At 51.5% G+C, this 15944-nt stretch overlaps 1 protein-coding gene across 2 annotated transcripts in view; it reads right to left on the bottom strand.

The window, feature by feature from the left end:
* Positions 1 to 15944, bottom strand: part of Ssbp3 (single stranded DNA binding protein 3) — a 140828-nt gene that overhangs the window by 24272 nt on the left and 100612 nt on the right. The gene's annotated exons all lie outside the window — the stretch shown is intronic.

The following is a 15944-nucleotide window of genomic DNA, read 5'->3' as shown; positions in this document are numbered from 1 at the left end:
CAGGGGCTGGGGCGAAGGGAGGGCTGGGGCACGGAGAGGTGACAGAGAGGTGAGCAGAACAAGCGCCAAGGGCTGTCCAGCAGCTGAGGCGCCACCGCGGCCAGCTCCAGAACTTCGTGGCTAAGCGAGGGGCTGTTCACTTCCGGAAAGCATGGAGGAGCAGATGTTCCCCTACCTGCCACGCTACTAATTTCAACAAGTGTGTGTCTTTCTAGCGGCTGCCAGCAACGGCATGGTTTGTTACCATGAGCAATTTTCTTAATTAACAGACATTAATTAGCCATTTAGCAATTTTGCAAGCATTTGTTTAGCGGCTTTCCTAAACATGAATACCACTGTGATAATGGCACTGATTAGAGGGTCCCCTAATTAACAGTACAGGGAAGGAAAATTGAAATCACATAAATTAAAAAGGGAGGGGAAGTTAATGAAGGCGGGACATATTTGCACCTGCAAGTCTTTTATACCACAAAACTTGGGTGTAATGTAAACAAAACAAGATAATTTGAAGCCAACCCCCAAAAAGAAAATGAACAAGAACAGAAGAAGGGAGCTCAAGGGGTGAGGTCCAGCTGCCAAGCGGGGCAGAGGCTTGTCTGCTGGTCCCCAGGCTCCTGGCAACGGAGCAGCTCCTCCCTCACAGGCCCGTCTCCCTCCCCGGTCACACAACTGCATCTGCAGAGCAAATGCGCTGCTTGGGCAAGCCCCGTACACCTGTGTGCCCCACCACGCAGAAGCAGTCCCTGGTGGCTTCCAGAAAGGAGAGAAAAACACTTCAAGCATCCCCACCGTGGGACCTCAAGTGATGGCTGACTTGAGGATCAGTGACCCAGCCAAGGCCTGAGAGCCCAGCTGGCAGCAGCAGGCGAGGTCCTCACAGAGGCAAGGTCCTCACAGAGGCGCCCTGGGGTGCACAAGGCAAAGCTGGTTCTGAACAAGCAGAGATAGCAATCTGGTCAGCAACACAGACAATTAAACAAGGCTGTATGTGAGAACCTGAGGGCACGTGGGGACAGGGAGGGAATCAGCCTCTCCCGGTCTCCACGTAAAGGTGTGTCAGAGCATCCTAGCCCAGGCGCTATCAGAGAGAGCCCAGAGAGGAAACCACATGGTAACCTCAATTTGGATGGCAAAAAACTTATCTCCTTCAGGGGAAATGCTACCCCTCTGTCTGTCAGCTGCAGACCACCTGGCTTCTCTGGGAGCCTACTGCATGGGTCAGAAGCAAAAAGTTCTCTTTCTACTTTACCAGTAGTTCATTCATGTTCTCGGTACCTGTTCCATCTGTCCTCAGATTGGAGGATTCTTTCCTATGCTGAGTGTCTGGGCTGTGACCGTCAGACTGTCTGAAGCATCTACAGAAGGAACCTGAATAGCTTGCCACATAGGCCCCAAACAAGTGGCCGCATCGTCCCTTCTAGCCAACCTTTTGCCAGAGAGTTGCCGTTTGGTTTACATAAAGGGAAACTGATTGTCCGTCTTCCCAATTCGTTCTGTAGGCAAAACCCTACACAGGAAGTTTGACAAAACACAGAGCCTTTGCTGGAGGTTTCTGACCTTTTTGCTGAAATGAGAGGAGGGTACCCCAGAGATCATGTCCCCAAGTTCCCCATGGGCTGTCTTAAGAGTTCAGCTGCTGGAAGCTTTCTGAAGAACCTAAAGTGTGTCTAGATGCCTAGCTGGCGAAGGCCCATCTCTTTAAGGGTGCTGGCTTTCGACCATGAGATCTGCACAACCCTAGGGGAGATCAGGATAGCTGAGTACAGCTCTAGTATTGGTTGGTTTATAGGTGGTCCTACATTGACAGACTGCCATCTCTTTCCTAATGTCCTCCGTTTCTAAGGAGGAAGAGTCAGGATGGGATGGGACTTGTCCAAGACTACCAGAATCTAGCTATCTGCTGAGCTAAGTTTTCCAACTCTGTCAGGGCTCTCTGCAATACACTATGTCTCCAACTCCATCTATTTTTAAAGAAACAGGGCTTGGGGGAAAAACTGGCTTCAAATTCTAGTTAGGTCTGCTCCTGGCTGCTCCTGGCCTCTCACTGATGAACAAAACCAATCCTGGAAACCCAGGGGAGAGAGGGCCTTTGGCCTGCACTTGATCATATGCTCTGCAATGTAAGGACCACCAGTCATACTGTTTTATAGGCAAGAAATGAAGCTCAAAAAAGCGAGTATACTCACTAGCTCTGTGGTTACTAAGTGGGGAGCCACAGCCTCATTCTGGGAACCGGGGATCTGGAGAACACGGGCATCCCACAAGTCAGTGAGCCGGTGTCCAAAAGACCTCCAAGTCCATTTGGGAGAAGAAGACCCCAGTGACAGAAAAGGCCAAGAGCTGGCAAACCCGCCCAGGGCTCTAGGAGTGGCACGTAGCTCCTTCCCCTTCCTTCCCGGAGTGGCTACAGGATGTAGGCCTGCTCTCTGAGTCCCTGGAAGCTACACGGAGAACCACAGTCCTGCAGTAGATCACTCATTCCTACTGCCTTCACTCCCCGTGTCAGGTGACAGCAGACCTGAGGTGAGGAGGAGCCAAGCGAACAGGGCGCTTCTTGCTCCCGAATCTTAAAAAAGGTAGAAAACACACCTATGGCCGAATATGGCCGATGCGGCCTTCACACCGCCCCAACCCTGTTAATGGGTTTGCCCTTCCCTCACAGCTGGCTCCAGATCACTGCCTTCAGAAACCCGAGGCCCCAGACTTCCTTTTCATTCCTTTTTTTCTGTAATTTCAGCATTGAATAGTGTTATATCCAGCAGGTTGGGAGAGCCACTTAGGCAAGGCCTGGGAGGCTCTGTTACGGGTGTGATTGAGGCAAGTGTTTGGCCATTTCACAGAACCCAGTCTGTATGCTGATGGTTTAGTGCAAAAGCCTTGATGGGGCATCAGCATGGTAGGAAGCTGCACTCCTGCGGCTGGAAGGTCGGAGGTCTGTGCAGAAATGCATTTCCCAACTGCCGGCGGGAACCCCTCCCGCCACGCTCTGGCTATGTCCTGTACCGACGCTCTTGAGAGATGCACTAGGGCATGATGGGGAAATCCTTGAAGTGTATGTGCTGAGCGTCAGGCCTCTTTAAGAAAAACGGAACCATCTATACAGACACTGCAGTAAAGTGGCTAAGCTCAAAACGGGCCTTTTGGGCAGCTGGCGGGGAAATTGGCAGTTTGGCTTGCTGGTTCTGGCCTGGGTCAGGGTGTCCTGTCATGAATATCCACAGACTGAAGAAAGTTATAAAGCATCCTGTAAGCCTGCACTAATATCCTGCTTGTCAAGTAGTGGTGTGTGTAGAATTCTGGGACAACAACTATTACTGTTTTGCCCATTAGAACACCCAAGGATGGACCAGTGCAGTGAGGTTTCAGTGGTACCCCTAATGGTTTTGGGCTTGAGGATCTATAACGGCGTGTAAGCTGGTACTCTAAATGACTCTGGGGTAAAGGATGATAGCTCTTTAATATAAAAGACTTAAGAAAAATAAGTACTATTTTTCAAAGGAGAAGGTGGGATGAATTATGTGCTCTTTCTTAAACGGCCCCTGCACCCAGCCCTCCACGGAAGAGGCAGGCACAAGCTTAAGGCTGTGGGACCAGAATTAGAGTTGCACCCCTACGGCCTATGGCCTTGGTTTGGCTGCTAGGTTCTTTGTTCTTACCCTGTCCCCAGGGCTCAGACAGTGCTTTGTAAGGAGAATCTTACTTTCGTCCTCAGAGAAGGTCCCGGGAAAGGGGACTAGAAGACGCAAGAGGTGAAGAGGGGTGACATCTCCACCCCTCCCTGACTGTGGAGGCTGGGCTCTATCAGACTAGAGTATGAAGGCCTTGTGGTACAGGCCACCTGCCTGCTGGATATGTTGCTATAGATGAGACAGTATAAAACTATAATGATAATACACACAGCAAAAGCAGTTCACAAACAATCCATTTTGTTCTTTGGACATAAACTGTGGGCAGAAAAGGCTGTACCCTACTCCGTAGGGAGGACTGAGGTGTGCCCATGCGCCGTAGATACCCTCCATCCTTAAGAGAGAGAAGAAGTGCACAGTGAGCATTTTCACCCTGGGGAACATTGAAGAGGATCTGCAGAGGGGCCCTGCTCTTTATGCGAGCTAAGTAAAACCAGCGTCACGGCCTTCTTCTCTGTCCACCTCTTTATCACGTCAGGACAGCACCGGGCCGAAGAAGCAACAACTCAGTGAATCAGAGTCTCACATGGGCCTGGTCAGAAGCACAGGGACACTCAAGGAAAGATTTCTCAACATGTAAGTGGCGCACTTGCCCCATGAATCAGTAGATAATAGTTTTGCTGTTGCTGTCTTGCTTGTTTGTTCTGTGAGACAGCTTCTTTGTGTAGTCCTGGCTTTCCTGATCTGTAGACCAGGCTGGCCTCAAACTCTGCTGTACTCTGCCTGCTCTGCCTCCTGAGTCCTGGGATTAAAGGGCTGCACCACCACAGCCCAGCTGGATGGTAGTTTCAAAAGAAGCGGGGAAACTGTGCTTATTTACTGCTTTTAGGCAGAGAAAGGAGTCAGACATGCCCTAGCCGCGAAGGCGCATGCTCAGACTCAGCCTTCTGCCACACTAGGCGTCACTGAGGTGGAGGCGGAGGGGAATGGCAGCACAAGACCCCGAGGGTATGACTTCGAGGTCAGACTACAGTAAGCTCAGGGGAAAGTCGGAGCTGCCAGTTCTTTATGAAGCTTTCTGTGCACAGCCACCTTTGTGTGGCAATGGGAGCTGAGGAGTGGCAGGGCCTCGAACATTAGCTAGCCTGCCAATCACAGGAATGGCCGACAGATCCCCGAATGAGATGATAGCTTTCAAGGCTGATGAGGGAAAACTGGGGCCTTTATTAATTTGCAAGGAAAAATACAATACTACACACACTTTCTGATTTTAAACCTAGACCTTCCCTAAGAGACAAAGGCAGTAAGAACCAACTATTTGCAGGGGAGAAATTGGAGTCAAGCCTGGTGGCACGTGCACTTGGGAGGTCAAGGCCAGAGGACCTGGGGCTCTGGTAGCCTCAGCTACACAGTGAGTTTGAAAAGGGGGAGGGCGTGACAAACCAGTGACATTAAGGCATTAGCAGAGAACCAAGGTTTATCCCACGGAAATAGCCAGAGTAACGAAAGTCAGAGGCCGACAAACGTGTTCTCTCCCTACTGGCCACGTCATCTGTCATCAGCCGGGTTTGCTTGCCTTTTGGTCCTGAATAAACTGTAGTTCACTACCACAGCCTGAAAGATCAGGGGCTGGTAAGATGGAAACTGACTCCGAAGCTGACCTTGACCTCCACTCGTGCACCCCTCCCCGCTGTCGTCTGCTGATCTTGATTACTTCACCCCTGTTGCAGTGCTGGGTTTCTCTTGTCTGGGACTCGAGCATCAGCAGGACCAGACTGCTTGGCCCCTTTTCTAAGGACTGAGGTTCATAGAGGAGTCTCTGGGTTCATCGGGCCTAATCTTAAATGCCTAGGCTGGGATGGGGCAAAGAGGAGCGGTGATTTGAGCACCTTTTTGTAGGGAGAAAGGAAAAGTATCCAGTATTTAGACTAATTGGCAGGACCAGTGCAACTGACAGGTACCAGCCACTGCACCAAGGGTCACCAACAAGTAGCACCCTGCCTTTCCCTCGGGAGCTGAAGCCTGCTGGGAGACTGGAGTGGAACTATGACCATACCAGCTTCAGAGACAGAAACCAAATGCAGGAGGTATTTAGGCTACAGTGATTCTGATAGAATTATAGGAGGCAGGGCCTTGTGGGTGTAAATGTGCCCTGGATGAAGAAAGGCAGACAGTCTGAGCACAGAGGATGGAGTCTGGAGTCTGGGGAGCCCCAGTTCAGGAAAAGGTATGCTTGCAGAAAGATAGGGACCTGGGCCTGGGCCGGAAGAATTTTAACCTGTTGGAGCTACCGTAAGGAAGTCATCATTAGACTGCTTTATCCAGGATCACACATCCATCTCTCTCTCTCTCTCTCTCTCTCTCTCTCTCTCTCTCTCTCTCTCTCTCTCTCTCGTTCCTTCCCTCCCTCCGTTCCTCTCTGTTTTTTTGAGACAGGGTTTCTCTGTGTAGCCCTGGCTGTCCTCAAACTCAGAAATCCGCCTGCCTCTGCCTCCCTAGTGCTGGGATTAAAGGCGTGCACCACCACTGGCCTACACACATCCATATCTTCAAGGTATTTCTCTACTTCCTCAAGTCAGAAATCAGGGCTCATGGCCATGGGAGAAAACCCCCACGAGCTAACAGCTGTCCGGGTGCTAATTCCCATCTCTTGCCATGGAGGTGGAGGAAAGCCACTCCCTTCTCCCTGTGAGCAGGCTGTGACTGTGCTGGGATCTGCCCCATCACTGGCAGGGTCAGGTTTCCACAGTCTCCTCCCTGAGGGCTGCTAACAGGGTCCTGATGGCAGATGTTCTCTCTGACGTCTATTCATTGCAAAGTGACATGTTTTGGGAATATGTGGGCATTAGAGATGGACCCTGATAGTAAATTACATCAGTTCCTCAGGACACGGGGAGAATATCCCTGTTCTGCCAGAGCAATCTGATTCCAACCCCTAAAAACTGTCACTTGCCCTAAAATTGGACAGTGCTGCCGCTGCAGCTGGCTCCCGCTGGCCTCACCCGCCTGCCAGCACGCTGCTCTGCTGTTAATCACAGCAGCACCGGGAAGCTGAGGTGCATGTCAAAGAGGCATGGCCTCATCTACCCAGAGAATCCTGCTCTGCTTGAAGACCTCCACCAGACACTTGTGCACACAGCTCTTCCAACCTAACACTACACAGCTCAGCACAGCTCCATGACTGTTCACGGCCAATCAGGCCCTGGAAGCCACAAATCCAAAATGCCCAGAATTCAGCCTCCAACACCCAGCAAACAGCAGACTGGAAGAGACGAGGGGGCTGCTGATTTCATTGCTCCATCGTGTGGTTTCTCAAGCCTCTCCCTTCCTGACATGCCGGGACAACCTGGGACTCTGTTCTCTTCTCAGTTAAGGGAAAGCAACAGGCTTGGGCCTGGTAAATGCAGAACTCTGGAAACACACTGGTTTGAGATCTCTGGTCCACTGCCGTGTGGGCAACAGACATGATTGCTGAAGAACTTTGGCAGAAGGAGTGACTCTGGGGTAATGAAAGAAGCCAGGGTTATGACAGGAGCCCGGCCTGTGCCTGTGAAAATCTTAACATGCCTGTAAGACAATCCCAAGTCCGCGGTGCCAAGAGTCAAGTACTCAGGTCAGTGGCAGGAGCCAGCTATCGCCGTTAGGCAGCTGCTAATATGTGAAGCTGTCACTCCCGATCCTGTCCCTCGAGAGTTCTCTAGGAATACCCCGTCTTTTCCTTATTACTCACTCGGGAATCCCACCCAACACAGGCTCTTCAGTGGCAGAGTAGGCAGGCCTGGGATATGGTTTCCTCTTGTGCCTACCACGTCTATTCCCTCTAATGTTACTGGGGACCAGGACTTAGAAAATAAGGCCACTTTTCCAGATCAGATCACAAATTTCCAGACTCTTTGACTATTCCTACGACTTCAGAATTACTGGGATTAGTTAAAGCTACCTTCAGGAAGAAGAACTTTGCTAGACCCATGTGTTGGGTTTGTCCATTTTGACCTTGGAGCAAAGATATGGCCAGACTCTGTCAAAGACTTCTCGAATACTGACCTGAGAATGAAGACCCTTCACTCCTAGGAGAGAACTCAGCAGATGGGAGAAGAATACACACAGACTGATAGACGGACAGAGACCAGACCTCAGAGCCTCAGACCTGATCCTTGCCAGGGATCAAAGAGCTGGTCTAATGGGGTGAGGATGGCGAGGATACACCAGACAGGACTCCAGATGCGGTACTTAGAAACTGGAGTTTTATAATTAAGGACACTGTAGAAGAGCACTTGACATGGCGGTCCAGGATGGCACCTGATAAGTGTGCCCTCTATGGCCAGGCTGAAGGCATCAACTGTGACTGTGCTAAATGAATAAACGATTGACTGCTGGCCTTGGAGGGGAATCCTGCACATTTCAACCCATTCTCAAGCCTTGGTTCAGTTCTGAGTTGATGAAGTGGACTGTTTTCTAAGCAGTGCTCAGGCAGCTTCTGGTGACAGAACTCCACGCAGCCCCTAGGGTCGGAGAGCAGGTTTCCATTAAGCTCACCCAAACAAGCCTGCTAGGAACAGAAGCAGAAGCTTCTGAACCACAACCTACTTCCCTGCCTCTTTTCCCCGAGAGACTCCTGTTGGGGGCTAGACCCGAAGAACAAGGAGTCAGAATGGTCAAAGCCAAGGGAACAAGTCAAGTGGACAGACTTCAGCAAGAGATTAGGAAGCTGCCTCATTAAAGGGCCCGGCTTCACTGGCGCCAGCTCTTGTCAGTGGAACCAGAGGGTTAAGTGCAGCTACAGGGTAGTTGATCTGGAGAATCCATGAACCTTTAACAATGCCATGAAAACTGTACTGAGCTTCAAGACACCCTTCTGCCAAGAGAGTACACTAAAAGCAGCCCCAAGTCCTGGCCAGGTAGGAAGCTCAGAGAATCAAGTGGCCCCAAGCCACATAGGAACCATCCAAGGGCTGGTAGGTAGGTAGGTAGGTAGGTAGGTAGGTAGGTAGGTAGGTAGGTACAGGGTGTTCACCAGGTACCCGGCACCAGGCAGGGTTTCCTGTGCATCATGTTACAGACTCTTCCCAAGGGTCCTAGGAATCATGGAAATACCATCAACCACAAATATGGGGTGCAGCAACTGAGGTTCAGAGAGGTTCACTGAGTTTCTTGAGTGACCATAGCTACCAGGAAAAAGAACCCCCTTCATAGAGGGAGGAGGGATGGGCACTGCCTCTGCCTGACCCAGGGGAACAACAGGCTCCTCAGGCCTCTGCCAGCCTGCATCTGAGGATGCTCCTCATCTTCCAGCAGCACTGCAAAACATTATTGACCATGTCTGTGTCTAGCCCACCCCCTCCAGCACAGACAGCAACAGCAGGAATCCTACAGCACTTCGGGTGCTGCCCACATTCTGCTCCAGAGAGAGCAAAGCCCCGCAGCCCCCAAGGCCCTGCTCACAGCCACTCACTGCTCCTAGCCTGAACAGTTACCATCCACACCTACCCTGTCCTGTCACCTACTGTGTGAAGAGTTTAGCTTGACGTCTAGCACAGAGCTGGCACTTCACGAAAGCTGTGTCTGCCCCTGATACCTCCAGCCTCACTAGCCACCATTTAGGTCTTAGCAAGCGATGGGGCTTTTCTGGGAAGAAGCTCACAGAAGCTCAGTGGGCTAGAAGTATCACTGCTGTCAAGGCCTTCATGTCTGGACGGAACTTGCTTAGCAAAGTTGCCTGGGGAAGGAAGGGCCTTCATTCAGACAGAAACGGGACACAACCTGAAATTCACTTGGTGGGTCCTGCCATGTCCCAAGTCCTCTGAAGAGTTCTCATACTAAATTATTAGACGGCTCAGCTGTTTCTGAATCCTATCCTGGGACCCAGATCTAGGTCTTCCCAGGGGAGGATATATACTATGACTGACCCGGGGGCTATCCTGACCTGTGTTCTACAGGGGCATGTGTCCTGTGTACTACACAGGACTCTCCTGGGACTCTCTTCCTCAAGCTCCTTCTGCTACAAGAACTTGGCAACTCTGACCTCCTTTTTGTAAAGGACGAAAATCTCACACCATTTGCTGATGTGGTGGCAGGACAGGCAGAGAGGGTCTGCCCTTGCACTGGCTCGAGAGCACCTACACACAATAGCTCCTACAAACAGGAGCACCTCCACAAGTGACTCTTTTTCAGGGAAAGGGAATGCAGAGTCGGGCAGCTGGCAGCCCAGCCCAGCAGCTCTCAGAGGCAGAAGAGAACTCAATGCTAAAAGAAACCCAAATACAAATGCAGGTCCGAAGGGGAGGAGAGAGCAGCCCCAAGTCTTCGGCAGCAGTCAGCCCAGCCCTCCCAGCATTAGAGGGGCGCAGATGCCCAGTTGGAGCTTACAGCTTGAGAGGCAAGGCCCACCAAAGGCCAAGGAGCAGTGTCCAGCTCTGCCTGGGGAGGAGGTGAGAGCTGTGGTGTTGAAGGCGACCAGCAGGGCCCCACAACATGGTTTGGCTCTGCATTAGGGGGCAGTCGCAGCTTGCAGAGCTGCCGGGGGCTTTGTTACTGAGCAAATCTCCCAGGCGCTGACTGCTGATGCATAGCTAACGGGGTGGCAGACATTGATTTATGTTCAACTTTCCATTTCATCAGTGAGAGTTACGGCACTACATGTGGAGTGCACATGGGGGAGGGGCGGGCGGGGGAGCTGGAGTGTGCAGACACAAACCTGTCCAAACACATTCATGTTGGCAGGCTTTCCAGCCAAGGCCCTAGCCTCTCACATCAGGAATAACCTTCTGTCCATGGTTGCTAGGAACCCTGGTGCTGGTCATCTGCCACTGGGCAGACCTAAGGCACTAGGCTGGCCACCAGATGAGTATAGCCTGACCTAGGAGGAGGTGATGGTAGCCAGGAAAGGTGATTGGTGGTAAGGCTCTGTCACTAAACTGAAGGACAACAGTAAGTCTTAGAGTGGTTAGGAAGGCTCTCGAAGGACACACAAGAATTTGTTAGCAGGGTTAGATACAATCCAGGGTATGTAGCTCTTGGGGTGAGGGTGGCTTCCACCGTCCTATAGCTTCCACAGTAACCAGAGGTGGGAAATTAGTTACTTCCAGAGCACACTGACTGAATAGGTAGGGGCAGAGTAAGAAGGACTACACCTCCAACTGAGGCTGGGACTCAGCAGCTGGGACACCATCCCTAATCCCTCTCAGCAGTAATAAGCTCACATTCTGTCAGTCTAGAAGCAGATGACCAGACCTGGTAAGAAGCTGGGGGCAGGGGAATAGGGGCTCACATAGCACCTGTGGGCCTTAGATCAATGAGCAACAGTGGGCAGAGGCCGGGGTGGAGGGGAGGGGGGCGGTGGAAGGGCAGGGCCGGGGTGGAGTGGCTGGAAAGATAAGTAGTTCATACAGAAGCCATCACCCTCTGCTGTCTAGAACCATCTTCCTAGTGAGAGCGGGCCAATCCCAGGATGGTTCTCTCATCTGTGCTACACCCACGCTGAGGATCTGGGGCCTACCTTCTAAGCCAACCCAATCCCAGAAGACAGAAAGGGTTAACTCTTCTGGGGAGAATGCTTTCCCCCAACTTCAAAAAGGTCAGACAGCTCCACCAGGAAGGGCCTGAGCACTACCAGGCAGGCAGGCAGGCAGGCAGGCAGGCAGGGGACTGTAGGAGCAGGAAGTATTTATTTACTATATACCCATTCCCTGCACCCAAACTGCCCAGTATTGCCTAATCTTGGCCTGTGCTTCTATGTGTCTCTTAGCGGCCATTGCTGGGCTGAGTCCCTGGGCAGCTCCTGTCTACCGCCACTTGAAGTGGTCAACAGGGCAGCAGAGGTGCCTGTCCTGGGGTAGTAACTTTCTGGCTGTAGGAATGGCCCATGTGCCACCCCCTCCCTCACACATATCTCTGCTCTCCTCTCCTTTCTTCTTCTGAAGGAGGCTGTAAACAGCAGAACCAACCCACTGCCACCAGCAGTGCATTCTTATTTTGGGGCTTTGACCTCCCAAGGCTCAGAGCCTACAAGGGTCTCCACAGGGTTTCCTACTGTGACTGTCACCATACCTCACCACAAAACCTGCAGATGGTAGAACTGCCTTCTCCACTAAGCTTCAGATTGGCTTCTCTCTATTCCCTCAAGGACTTGGGATCGGAGGCTGGAGCCTCACAAGACAAGGCAGGACATCATCAAGCAGCAGAGCCTGAGGCTGTGGACTCTGGGAGCGCACGGCTGAGGCTGCAGGAGAAGGGTCGGGTTGTAGATCTCCTTCCACCTGCTTGTTCTCTATCTCCCAGGCTGTGTGCAGGGTTTCGACCTTGTAGCCTCTCCCTTGTACCTGTCCTTGTCCCTTGACCTTGTATCTAGGACAGAGCTCAGCCTATTTCCAGGGCATTAGACACAGATGGGAATGGGGTAGGAAGGGGGTCTCGCTGGAATAGGTGTCGGGGCACACCATCGCTGTCTCCACGGCTGAGCTTTTGATAAAAGGAACTGGTTCCCTTGCTGGCCCTGGACTGATCTACAGAAGACACAACTTTTATCCCCGTGACCTTTGCCAGGCTCCTATGGCACCAGTTCCCCACTCCTTCCAAGACTCCATGTGCACGTCATTGAGTGTGCAGACTGGACTAGCACACTAGAACGTGATTCATGCTCATGTGCTCCGCTGCTGCATTCAGACTCCAGTAGGCTCCCATGCAACTCGTCTGCTGGGCTGCTATTTCAAGAAGACAGCCATCCTTCCTGTCTTAGACAATTGGAGATACCTACACTTGGATTTCAGTGGTCTCAGGAAGAACATGGGGAACTGGGGAGTCAGAGGTTAGACTCTGAGTACAAACAGTATTTACCGGACAGTGTACGGCAGTCCTTCACCTTAGTCTCCCACTCCTGACCAGTCTTTGCCTCACTGGCAGAACCATCGAACTAAATGAAAGTAAGCTGCATGCTTAAAAACACAACTGAAAATTAGAAATGGAATTTAAAAACAAAACAAGAATAGAAACGGACTGTACCAAGTGCTCTGCTCTATGACCCCTGTTCTCCTGGAATTGTCCAGTTCTGGACCTAGGAATCTTTATTGGCGAGTCTTCCCTTGGGGCCAAGAAACTAGGGGACCTAGCCAGAGTAATGAGCCTGACCAAGGGCAGCCGCCTGCCAGATGTGTGGCCTGAGTTAAGCTGTGAGGGAAAACGCCACTGCCTGACTTTGTCAAGTCCGCCTGGGTCAATGCAGAAAATCAAAGTTGGAAGGCTATCTACTACAGCCTGTACCATCTATTGATGAGAAAAATCTAGGGTCAGCAATGGGGAGCACTGGTCCAAGGTCACTCAGCAAGCACATGGCCAAGTCCTCAGTGCCCTCTCCAGAGTACCAGTCCTAAATGCTGAAGCCAGCCTTTGGTCAGAGTTCAAGTGGCCAAAATTCCAGGTCAACACTTCAGAGCTGGCTAGGCTTCTGTCCTGTACCATGACCACCACAAATAAACATGTACTGTGTCCCACTCTGTACCTGCCAGGTGCTACAGCTGCTATGCCGAGGGCTTTTTCTTTTCAAATAACAAGGAACAGAGTTCAACTCTCCTGGCTAGACTCTGCAAGGCCTCCAAAAGCCCCATAGTATCTCCAACCAGGAAGTGTGACTGGGTCAGGATACAAATGACCAGACACATTTCACAGCAGTCCACAGGCCTAATAAACAGGCACTGCACATCTCAGAAACCTAGAGCTAAAGGGATGATAGCAAACAGGGCCTCTGTAGTTTTGGCCCAATGAGTGGCCTTCCTGCAGGGAAGTCAGAAGTAAGGAAGTCCCGTGTGATATTTTCTGAGGAGCCTCCATAGGCAGGAGTCAGCTGTTCCCTCATGACCATCCTGGAGGCCCTGCTGGTTTCTAAATTTAAAACCAACTGGTATCACAGTTCTGACTTGGAAAAGGCCTATGACACCGCAGGACACGGGCAGGACAAAGCTGGCCCAGCTGCCCAGGCTGGCTTCCCAGGACACAGCCCTCTTGTGGCACAGCCACCTGTCCAGGCTACAGCCAAGAAGGGAAGACATGCAACTGTTAACAACAGATAAAACCCTCGATATCATCTCTATTTCCTTCCAATATCAGAGTGGCTGCCTGAGTACACTAAAGGGTGGCAATCAATCGCTACATCTCTGTGGAGAGATGATCTGTTCTGGAAATGGGCTGTCTCTTCTCCCTTTATAGAGAGATGCCCCTTTTTTTGCAAGGGCCTAGGCCAAAGCGGTCGGCATCATGGAAAGCAAGCACCCCTGGAGCGCCTGGCCTGCCAGCTCATCTGACTGATGGCCAAAGGATGTTTGTTGGTGCATGCGACCCGACAGGAGCCAAAGCACTTTAGCCCTTACTGCTACAGTGCTGGGGGATAAGAAACTTGAACTGCTCAGAGCCTGTGACAGAGCACGAGGCCCGGGAGGCAGAACCTTCCTGAATGGTCCAGCCAACCCTTGGCAGTGCACCTTGCCTGGGGAACAGAGAGGATCTCAGCAAGCGTCTAAGCGATACCTCTGTTTAACAGTGGCTGGCAGTGGCTAAATAAGGGCACAGTCGGCGTGGGCTTTCTAACCACACCCCTAAGCGTCACAGGGGAGGGCCCACGAAGTATGACTGGAATTAGAACTCAACCACGGAGGGTTAGAGCAAAGCAGGAAGCTGGGCGCTGCCCACACAGCACACAGACCCATTCCTTCTCCTAGGCTCAAGCCGAAATAGAAGCCAATGACCTATTTTTTAAAAGTACCACTGGCATTAACTGAGAGATGGCTCGGCAGTTAGCAGCACTTGTTGCTCCTGTATAAGATCCAGGTTAAGTTTTCAGCACGCACAGGTGGTTCATAACTATCCCTAACTCCAGTTCTAGGGACCCAGTGCTGAGTCGAGCCCTCCACTGGCATCTACGCATGCAAAGCATATACGTATATTCAGGCAAAATACTCATATGCATAAAATAAAAACAAAACTTTACAAAAATTATTTAATTTGTGCAAACAAACAAATACAATCTGCACTTGTCTACCCTCTGTCTCGCATTATAGCAGCCTGCAGTGGGTACCTGGAGGTCCTAATTATCCTTAAGAAAACCCAGAACAGAGGCACTCAGGTGGCTGTGATATATGCTGGGCTCTGTCTGCCAGTCAGAGAAACCACGCTTATACTGTCTCAGGGCACCTGTGACACCATGTGTAGAGGCACCTCAACCAGAGAAAGAGCTCCCACTGAGCAGAACGACAGTGGGGGAGCCGTCAGATCCTTGCCTCGCTTCTGGTGACGGAGCACCAGCACAGCTTTTGCTTTCTGCCAGCCTCTCTAACTGATGTCTGTAGGCCTACTTGAGACCATTCCAGTCTCCATACCGTGGACAAGGCCCCCGTTTTGGTGACATGCTGGCAACACACACAGATACGAGTGGCCATCTGATGCCCTGAACTGCCATCCCTGTATCTCTCTTCTCGCAGCCAACTGATGACACTCAGTTACTGCTGCTTCATGAAGTGAGCAAATTTCACCCATATCCTCCTCTTCAGTGAGCGTGTGCCCTAACCCTCCTCTGCCCAGTTTTACCATGAACTAAAACATGCAGTCTTGCAAAATGGAAGTGCCTCCCAGGCCATCTCCCAAGAAAGGGGAAGAGAAGCCCTAATGTCTCCATGGGTTGTTAATCCTATCTTTGCTTGTGACTCCAAGGCTCCATCCTGTACTGTGCATGGGCCCCTCTGCTCCACCTCTGCATTCCTGCCTGGGCTTTCTGTGAGAATTCTCTTCACAATCTTGTCTGGGAGCCCCACCCTTCAGAAGGTGTGGGCAATCAAGTACTTTTCATACTCAGTGAGGACAGGTTTGAAAGAACTGATGCTGTCACAATCAAGAGCCGCAGTAAGAAAGCCTCCTCCTTGCAGCCCGCAGGCTGAGGCCGATGGCACTCCAGGGCAGCACTCCCAGCTCCAGCCTGGCTGAGGAGCCGTGAGCACCAGAAGAGAAGGGAGGGGATGCAAAGGAAGGTGTGGAGGCTACGCCCAAGTCTGACAAAACAGAAAGGTGATTTCACACCTCCCAGACCCCTATCCCAGCCCCAAAGACCAACAAGTGTGTTGTAAAGAAGGTGGGGCTCCCACCCCCATGGGCAGGGTGCCAGCGACATTGCCATGGGAGACGGTTGTAAGGAGATGCTTGTGATCACACTAGGAAAACATCAGCGGCTAACCAAAGTGAAAGGATGCTGAGGCTTGCCGGGATGCCGGGGCCTAAGGTCTGTAGTTTGGACAGGAAAAGTAAACAGTGGTGAAGACAGGAGCAACAGAACAGAAACAA

The sequence above is a fragment of the Apodemus sylvaticus genome, chromosome 3 (genome assembly GCF_947179515.1).
Source record: "Apodemus sylvaticus chromosome 3, mApoSyl1.1, whole genome shotgun sequence".
Lineage (NCBI taxonomy): Eukaryota > Metazoa > Chordata > Mammalia > Rodentia > Muridae > Apodemus > Apodemus sylvaticus.
Note: the sequence above shows the minus strand (reverse complement) of the source record. Positions and strands in the feature narration are given on the sequence as shown.